This window comes from Belonocnema kinseyi, chromosome 4 (genome assembly GCF_010883055.1).
Source record: "Belonocnema kinseyi isolate 2016_QV_RU_SX_M_011 chromosome 4, B_treatae_v1, whole genome shotgun sequence".
NCBI lineage: Eukaryota > Metazoa > Arthropoda > Insecta > Hymenoptera > Cynipidae > Belonocnema > Belonocnema kinseyi.
The window spans coordinates 65,358,663-65,367,439 of NC_046660.1; positions in this window are offsets into that span (position 1 = coordinate 65,358,663).

An 8,777-nucleotide genomic window follows, 5' to 3' on the forward strand; every position below is an offset into this window, starting at 1 on the left:
GGAAGCATATTTTCCCAGTAGCAAATGTGTGCTACATCGAATGGGTCAACTCGAGCCTAACCTAGAAATAAATCTAACCTAGCCTAATCTAACCTAACCTCATGAAACACAATTAAACTAATTATGTTGTCCCGTTGTGTTTGCGGTACCGTTTCATTCAGCTTCGGATTAACCTACATAGAGGTTTAACCTATCCTAACCTAACAAAACCTGACCTACCCTAACCGATTATGCTGGCAACCCTGTTCTTGCGTACTTTCATATTTTGACATTAATAGCAGTAAATGAGTAATGTGCGTATAAGTTTTTAACCACCTGTAGTACAATGAAATGAATTTTATTGTGTTACAACGGGAACACTTAAGTCAAGTTGTGTTGCGTTAAGCAAAATTTCGTTAGGTTCTGTTAAGTTAAATTCATTTGTAGGTTAAGATCAAGTTAACCTATTAAATATAGCACACATTTAAGCCTGAGAACCGTACGCTTACATAGCTACACGTGTGGTTGAATTTCATGTGGCTAGGTTAGGTTAGGTCAGGTTTTTTTAGGTTAGGATTGGTTAAACCTCTATGTAGGTTAAGCTGAAGCTGAATGAAACGGTACCGCAAACACAACGGGACAGCACAATGAGTTTAATTGTATTACGTGAAGTTAAGTTAGGTTAGGTTAGGCCAGTTTTTTTTAGGTTAGGATAGGCTTGACCTCTTTGCAGGTTACACCCAAGCTGATTCAGACGGTACCGCGAACACAACGGGACAACACAATCAGTTTAATTGTGTTTTGTGAGGTTAGGTTAGGTCAGACTAGGTTAGATTTATTTCTAGGTTAGGCTCGAGTTGACCCATTCGATGTAGCACACATTTGCTACTGAGAAAATATGCTTCCAGAGCTTTACGTGTACTTCAATAAATTTCTGTTAATTCAGGTTAGGTGAGGTCAGGTTCTGTTGGGTAAAGTTTTGTTAAATAAGTTCATAACAGGCAAGGGTTGATGCTTTACAGTTGTCGACATGTTTTTGAAGTGAAAATTTGCATCACTAGCATTATTTTGAAATTTATTTGCCTCAGTGCATGATTTTTCGTCATTTTATGAGGTGATGGGTGATTTTTGATACCGAATTTGAATTCAGCGCCCCAAAATCCATAGGAATACGTGTGTCTTGTTACCAGATCCGCACACTTTTTTTTTGTGGCTGTGTTATTTTCTCTCCATCCTCCCTTGTATTCTCTCCTTTTAGGTCCATTCTTTCGCTATACTTCCTCTATTTATCCTTACTTTTTCTTTTACTACTACCTTTTCTTTTCATCTCACCTTCTTTATCTTCTTTTCTCAACTTCCTTATATCTAGATTTTTTGTTTTTACTTTGATCTCTATTCCTTCGCTTATTTATATCTTCATGTCCTTGCTCTCTTCTTTCTTTCCTCATCTCCTTACTGTATGTGTTCTGTGCATAATTTTTATTCTATGATTTAAGGGCTCTTCAAAAAATATGTCACTAATTTTGATCTACTTTTTACCCTATTGTGCCCCGTCCCCTTCCACCCTGAAAGTGACAAAGCCATTAGCTCAACACAAATTTCACATTTATTCTGCGTTTGTTCGCGTAATAATAGGGAAATAAATTAAATTAAATTAATGTAAAGGTACTAGTTTTAATTTAATATAAAATGCTATGAAATCCTAAGATTTCAAAGCGTAACATATTATATTTTCAGAAAAATAGTTTAAATTTCAACAAAAAAGATTTTCTACTCAAAGAAATTAATTTTCAAACAAAAAAAACGAACTTTTAACAACCAAAAATTCAGTTTTAACGAAATAGTTGCATTAATAATCAAACAGTTTGTACTTCATGTAAAAGACAATTATTCAGAAAATTAAAGTTTTTTAATTAATTAGGTTTTAATTAGAAAGAAGTTCAAAACTCACAAAAAATCATTATTTTAAGAATAATTTCGGTAATTTCTTTCTTTCTAAGTGTCGTTTCTGACCAATTAAAAAACGGTTTAATTTTAATAAATCATGGAATCGTTTGTTGGGGAAATTATTCCCTGCAACCTTACTGTATCTTATTCAATAATAAGTAAAAATCTTCAAATATAATTATTTGTTTAAAAAATATGTTATAAAAAATTGTTTCAACGATTTCAGTCACAGAAAAGTTTACTTTTAAAATTGGAAATAGTGGAGCTGTGGAGAATGTGTTTCACAAAAAAAGCCATCAATTATTCAATTTCAGTCTTTTTTCAAGAATCGGTAAAGAGCAATAGTAAAAAAAATTAAATTACAAAAGACCTTGTTCAAATAATTTTTCTTGTTACTTTAAAACTTTCTTAATTAAAATAATTGTTTCTCATTCGAAATTTTGTCACCAGTAATATTATTTTGATTTCTTAAATCATAAAAAAATTATTTATTCAGGGATCGGATTTTTGCCACTACACTACCTCACGCGAAAATATTACTCAAAGTAGACGCTGCGCGCCTACAGAAAAGGGTTTTGTAGCCTATTTAGATTTTTTAGGTTCTTTAAACCTCCCTTTCCTATACTTTACCTTCCCTACTTCCATCCCCTCCAATCCTCGGATAAAACTCCAATTTTATCATCTCTCCTCTCCTCATTTCCTCCACTTTCCCTACTTTTCCTCCATTTATTTTCCCTACTTAACCACTTCTAATTCTTTTCTCTTCTTCTAATTCACCTCACCTTATTTCCCGTCACATCCTAAACCTTCCCTCCTCTTACATCTACACCTCTCATTTTTCTTACCTCACCATCCCCATTTACCCTACTTTCTCTATTTCCTCTACTTTCCCCTTTATCCCGACCTTCAATTCTCCTTACTTCCCCTACTGGTAAAAAAGAATGATTGACGGACCCCGGCTGAAATGAAAAGAAAAGGAAGTTTCTTGAAAACAGTGGAAAAAACGAGAATGATTTAATAAAGTGGTGAAGAAGAGAATATGGGAAAGAGTGTATAGTCTGAAATATGAAAGTGATTTTAAAACTTAATAAGTTATTATTGAACTGTACCCTGTTATTAACCGTAGTTTTTGGCGTGACCCCCTCCCCTTTCAAATTGGTAGCCTAATTTTTGATCAGCCCGTTCCTTATTTTTTTTACTCTTTATCTCCTTTTCACATCTTTCTTCATGTATTTTTCCACCCAAAGGAGAATCAAGATTTTGTTCTTTAATTGAAGGATCAAAGAGAAGAAGAGAAGGATCAAAAGTCCCTGGTCAGAAACCCTTATTATTTCCGTCGGGTTTCCGTCCATCTGTCTTTATTTTTTCTCAGTAGGCGGAGGGAGGAGATAGAAAGTAGGCGAAGGGAGAGTAGGGGGAGAAGGGATGTGTGGCTGAGTAGGGGAGAAGTTGAAGGGTAAGGAAGGGGTGTGAGGAAAATTAAGTGTAGAATATTTGGGGAAGTGAGGAGGAGGGGTAGAAGAGGGAAAATTTTGGGATGGTTGGGAAGTATGAAGTGTAGTAGTGGGAAAAGGAGGGGGAGCAATGGAGTGATTTAGGGGAAGGGTTGTAAGGGCTATTTAGGGAAGTGAATATAATGGCAATAGAGGAGGAAAAAGTACGGGAGCGAAGGAAAATTAAGGGGAGGTTTTAGTAGGAGAAAGAGGGAAGGTGTAGTTTAGGGTATTGATTGAATGAGAGGGGACCTATACAAAGCAACTGGGAGAAGTGGAGGTATAATATGTGAGGAGAGGTTTGAAAGAATTAAAAAAAATTGCAATCGAAGGTAAAGGAGTTCGAAAAAGTGCGATCCAGTCTTAATCTCCTCAGAAACCAATTAGCGTTTGGTTGAAACGTTTTGTGGATTTATTTTTGGACTTCTATATAAATTTCAAAATTGTCAAAGTTATTTCAATCGGTGGCAAAATAACAGATCATCACACGTTGTAATTTAATAATGGATTTTCATGAGAGTAGGTATGCGGTGACCCGCGGTCTTCTGGCGGTCCAAAGATTCCGGCTGTCTTCTTATGCCCATAAATAATCGTCTTCGGATTAAAAAGCGACTTTGACCGTCTCAACCGCAACCCAGGATACTGAAATTTCAGGCCTCGCCCATATTTCTATATAACTATATGGTATGAATGGAGAAATATAGGTGTAAAAAAGAAGTTGAAAAAATGAGGTGGAATGGTAGGCGGGATTCAATTTCATTCTCTATAGATATTCGTTTCTCCAGATCTATGGATTTAAAATGCTGAAGACTTTATTAAAGATATACATTATGCATTACAAAAGAATAATGGTTATATTTTTATAATGAGCAACATAAATTACACATGCTTGAATATTGAGTCAGTAAATCCGAGAAGTGACATAAAGCGAGAAAAAATTACAGGGAAATTTACATTTTTATGGTAAATGTGGACATGTTGCAAGAATATAAATCTATTTTAGAAAAATGATTATAGTACTACGTCAACGATAGAAGTATATAAATAATACTAAAAAGAAATCTAAATTAGTAACGGTAGTAGATTTTCATTAATTGCGACTAGTTATTACACTACGGGAAACCAATCATTTTTCATTCTATCACTTTATTGAGAAACCTGGAAACTGATTAGAACTAAAAGCCTCCTCCTTTTACATTATTGAAATGACTAGAAAAAAAGCACGCAAATAATAATAATTTTTTTAGTCTATCGCCATTTTTAAATTAAAATATAAAATTGATATCAATACATTAATTTTTTTATTTAATAATACACATTCATACAACATGTTATCGTTCAAATGTTGTAAATTATTTTCTAAATCTATGTTCTTATTAAAAATACCTATATTTCATTAAATAACACTAATGTAACATTTGTTTAAAATGGTAGGTCTTCTTTGAAATCTAACGTTTTTTAAAATTTTAAATCACCCGATTTCCTGTTAAATTATACCTTACCTGCATTTTTTCAAAAATTATGTTATCCTTGTGATTAAATTGTACAAAAATTTGGATGACTGTAAGGATAAAGTTTAACAGATTTGAAGGAATTTTCATAAGATTTCTATAATCTGAAGGGGTTTTAAAGATTTAATATTTTTTCCTGTAATTTTCAAACAACTTTAAAGATCTTAAGAAAATTTTAAGGGATTTCAAAAGAGTTCAAGGGATTTGAAATATTTTAGGGTATTTAAAAAGATTTTTATAAAAATACAAATTTTTGATGAAAAATACTAACAATGGTACAAAACTGTTAGATAATCAAAAATATTAATAATAAATAAAAAAGGATAAAAAAGGATATGTACATTGGGACCAGATATAACACGAAAACCCGAAGGGCGAGGTACAGCTTAAAGCTGCATGTTCAAATTATAATTAATGTTGTTTAAATATACCATTTTTGATTTAAAATGATGAGGTAACCTAAGATTCTTCGAAGAAATAAAAATTTTTTGAAATCGATCGATTTTTGATAAAAAAAGCAAACCTAACTTTAAATTTTTCAAAAAATTTTGTTTTTTGAAAACCAATGATTTTTTATTGAAAGTGTAGATTTCGGGTATATAGCAACAACATAAACCAAAATTGTACAAAAATTGTGCCGATTCTAAAGAAATTTTTTTAAGAATTCTAAGGAATTTTCATTGGATATCTATAGTTTGAAGAGATTTAAAGAAATTCAAATGTTTTTAGGTTATTTTAAAAGTTTCTAAGGAATTTTAGAGAGCCTAAACAAATTCCAAGGGATTTCCAAAGATTTCGAAGGATAGAAATATTGTTTATAAATTTTATTTCTTTCCAAATTATTATTATTTTTGTTTATTAATAACCATTTTTTATTTGCAACTACATTGCATTCTAAAAGTGTGCAAAAAACTGGATTCAAATCTAATCATTTTAAATTGTTGAAATTTTTTTTTATAATTTTGGTATTTTCGCAATCGTAACTTAAAAGTAAGTAAGAAGTAAGTAAGACAGAAAATTTCAATTTCAAGAAGAAAAAAAACGAATAAATAACCGAAAAACCAACATTGTTGACAAAAATTATATCAATTATATAAATCGTAATTTTTACTTAAAATCTATTGATTTTTGTTTGAAAGAAACGAATTCCGGTGTATAACGCTAAATAACATAACATAAAATTTCCGAAAATAGTAAATCTTGTTGATGATTTTTGTTTAATGAATTTTATTCAAAAATGCTAATTTCCCGCAAAAAACGCTAACGCAACCTGAAATTTTTAGAAATTGTCAGTCTTCTTTAAAACATTATGATTTTACATTAAAAATATTCTTTAAAATATTAATAATTTATAAGATAATGTGGAAGTTTTATTTATAATTATTTATTTATATTTATATTCAGTCAAAGTAGGCGACATGTTTATACAAAAAAGGGTTTCTTAGCCTTTAATTTGTTCAAATCTCCCTTTCTTCCCCGTTTCTCTTCTTCTCGTTCCCGCCTCTCATTTACCCCACATATCATCTCGTCTGAAGCATCGTCTTGAAACTTGCCTCGAATTTTCAATCGAGTCTAATCTCGAATCTCGTCAAACTTCATCACGAATCTCGTGAAAAATACGAATGACTAACGGATACCCGACTAAAATGATAAAGGATTCTTGGTGAAAAATACGAATGTTTCTAAATTCGCAAAAGGTTTTTTTGTGATTTTTCTTATTAAAAGAGATTACTTCTAGATTTAATTTAAAAGTATGTTGATTGATATAAAACAACTTCAACTAGTGCAAATACAGTCAGGTTTCGAGTAACATGATTGCGAGATTCATCGTCATACTGAAATTAATATTTTATCAACATTTCTTTCTTAAGTAAAAAAATGTTGAAACCCGTTTCTTGAAATATTCTTTCTTTCCTTATGAGAGTCATTTGAAAACCGATTGAAATCACGTTCCTCATCATTAAAATCCCTTAAATCCTCAAATAAAAAATCGTACCTCAATCGTGATAAATTAAAGAAAGGAAGCCGTAATTAAAAGTTAATGAAGTCCTCTGTTAGTGCTCGCGAACAAAAGCGATTAGTTTGACAAACGTCATGCAAAAGGAGAAGAAAAGACGGCAATATATTTGTGAGAATGTCATCCCAAAAAGAAGAATTGATGCCATGATACGTACAAATGAGAAAACAACAATGGATAAGCCTCGTCGAGAGAATAGGGTGCGAGTGGTCAGCTTGTTGTGATGGAGCCAGGAAAAGTTGAGAAAGAGAGTGAGAGGGGGGGGGGGGCAAATTCAAATGAGAGGAAGAAGGTGAAGAATAAGGTTATAGAGGAAGAGGAAGTGGGGGAGAGGATAGAGACCATAAAAAAAGAAACAGAGGTGAGGAGAACGAAGGAGATGGACACGGCGGTCTTAACCAACGACGATGCGGCAGCTGCTGGCCAAATTAAGTGATCATCTCGTCATCGTCAGTGGAGCCGCCTCCAAGGGCTCAGTCTTAAACTTCAACTCCTCTTGAATTCACGGGCTGCGCCTTGCTGACTTGCGATACGACCGCGAGCCCCGTGAAATTAGCATCGGAAGATTGGACGCAATGCGTGCGAATGCTCAGAGTGTGAGGGGGGGGGGCAGACACTTAGGGAGAACAAGGGGAGAAGGAAAAGGAGAGAAATGCTGAAAATAGTGGACAAATAATAGAGTAAAATATGACCAAGGTAATCCCAAACTTGACAGTCGGAAAAACCGGATGCACTCGGCCAGTATATTTTTTGCAGTTTTCCTCTCCCCTGGACAAACGTTCAGGAAAATTCTAGTGCTTCTAATAAAAGTCAAATGCAGCCGAGGTTTATCACTGGGCGTTAAATTGGCTTGCTAAGATTACATATTATTTCAAAAGATTACAAGTATTTATAAAAGATTACAAGTGTGATAAAATAAGATTACAGTGCAGTCCAGAGGATACACGGGGTTATTCGGGATTACACATTAGAATTGTATGTTTTTATGTTTGGTAGGATTCCGCGAAAAAAAATTCATAAAATTCTGACGCTTTAACATTTTTCTGACCCCAAATTTATAGATAAACCTAAATTTAACCAAAAATTTGTTACAGTTTTGAACTTTAATATCGGATTTCCGTATCAATCTTTGCTCCATTTTAGCTCAATTTTAAATGTAAGGTCAACAAAATTTAATGCGTATTCATGTTAAGTATTCTGTTTTACTGCCACTCAGTTCTGATAAAAACATTCTCTTTATTACGTGAAATGAGTTTTAGGAAATTATGAGAAATATCGAAAGCTATCTGTATTTGAACTAATGGAAGTTTTTATACGCAATATGAGGTAAATGGCTTCTCTATTAGTCCATTAGTCCTAATTAAAATTTTTTTTCTTCATTTCGTAGAATAAGTTTCAGAAAGAATTTCATCAGATCAACTATTTACTTGATTTTAATTAAGTAGAATAAAGAAATAATACTTAAGATTGTTTAATTTGAAAACAGCAGGCTCTATAGACTGATCCTATATCACCTATGGTACCCTAATTGCAGTCCATAATGGAACTTAAAAAAAATGTATACGATCATCGAAGTTTCAAACATTTAAGAATTTCGAAAAAAGTAGCAAATCAAAGAAACTCAGTAAGAAATAATGCACAAAATTATCAGGGTTGCTACACTGTCTCTATTAGTTACTTTTTTTTTAGTCACTTTTTAGTCACTTTTCGAAATATAGAGATCACATTAGTTACATTTCTTTCAATTAATTAACTCATAGGTTAATCCCTACTCAATTCATGTCTACACCTATTTCTAAATTGTCTTGAAATTTCTTGAAATATTTCAGG